This window comes from Lachnellula hyalina (assembly GCF_007821495.1).
Source record: "Lachnellula hyalina strain CBS 185.66 chromosome Unknown contig00038, whole genome shotgun sequence".
Classification (NCBI taxonomy): Eukaryota; Fungi; Ascomycota; class Leotiomycetes; order Helotiales; family Lachnaceae; genus Lachnellula; species Lachnellula hyalina.
This window is the reverse complement of record NW_022157152.1, coordinates 203321-204993: the sequence shown is the minus strand read 5'-3', so window position 1 is coordinate 204993 and position 1673 is coordinate 203321.

Here is a 1673-nt window from a genome sequence, read left to right as displayed (position 1 = left end):
TGAACATGGCTGCGAAATAAGGTGACTGTTTGCAGATTAAGTCCTTGGAGACTTTGTGCGTGGGACCGTCATCTCCGATCCGGATGGAGACTTGGGGACCGGAAAACATGGGAAGAAGACTGGCATATAAATTATTAGCCATGCTTTCGGATTGCAGAGGGAAGTGAGATTGTTCAACTTACGTATCGACAAAATCTTCTGAGGGCATATCCATGATGTTGGTGCTGTGTTTGTTTGACATTGCCACGATGATGGGTGGTTCTTGAGTCACAGATTCGTAACTTGATCACTGAAAATTTTGTATCTCGTGTTTACTATGTTCTGTGTCTGAGATGGGATGTGGAATCAGAAAAGGACGTCTTAAATAGGTCTTGCAGGCAGAATAGTTAGCCGATTGTCAACAGCTTCAAAACAACCACCCGCATTACCGAGATTCAATGAATAACAGTCCCCAAATAGCCATCCGCCAAGGAATGCGAACTCTTGACGGTAAAGAAGGATAACAACATTGAATAGACGGCACGTGAGTCAGGGGTCTAGATCCTGATTGGCGAGGCTTTAGGGGGGTGCATTTGTATTGTTTGTATTCCATTCACTAAAATCTGGTAAGCAGGATGGCCTCGATACAATAAGTATCGCCATACAAGATTGGAAAAAGCTCATCTGAAGTGCACTGATGGATAATTAGGATAAAATAACAATCTAATCATACAGACAAAATCCTTCGTACAGAAAGGAAGCTATCCCCAAATAATACTTCTCAGAAACTCCCCCATTGCATCAAGCACCCTCCAACCACGTGCAACAGCTGACCCGATCCTAAATCTCCAGTCCCCTACCCTCTGGGAACGTCACACTTTTCTTCTTCTTTTTCTGCAAGCCCTGACCCGCTGGTTGATCATCAGCAGGTCTCTTCTTAGGCGACCTCGACCTCGTACTCCTGGCAGGTCCAGCAGGGGTATTGGTCGGAAGTATTCTAGGCATACCACCTCTTCTTCCAGCACGCCAACTTCTTAGGTCGGGGGGTCCTCTTGTTACGGATGCGTTGACCTCTTGGTGAGTGAGCGGGACTTTCTTCGTCCTCCTAGGTGTCGAGATCCTGGGATCATGAGGGTCCAAATCCAGCCTTCTCGCTGCATCATGAGTCTCTTGCGTCGTAGCATATTCCAGCTTATTGCCCAAGAGGTTCTCCATGGCCGATGTAGCATTGTTCCTTTCTGCTTCGATCGCTTCGTAAGCCTCCCGACGTCTGATCACGGCGATTTCCGCTTGAGTGTGGTAATTTTCCAGGATATTGGGATTAGGGAATGATGGGATCCTTTTAGCAAGTTCAATCATGTTTGCTCTTTGTTCCTCTTGGCTGATATTTTCCGGTTTCCAATCACCCACAATTTCTGGAAGAGCATAGGGAGCAACTCTTGGCTTCTTGGGCTTGGCGGCTCTGGAGAAAAGCCCGCTCTTCCGAGGTTTAGATTGGAACTCAGGAACTGAGACATGTTTAGTATTTATGATTTCGAATGCAAATGCCACTTACCATCTTTCAAATCATTTTGCATTCTCCAGTCAAGATAAGCTGCCGAGTAAGGTGTCTCTCCGAACGGGAAGAATGGGGGTTTATTCATGCCCCTATGTATCTCAATTGGTCTTCCACCTCGCATTTCAGTATCAATCAG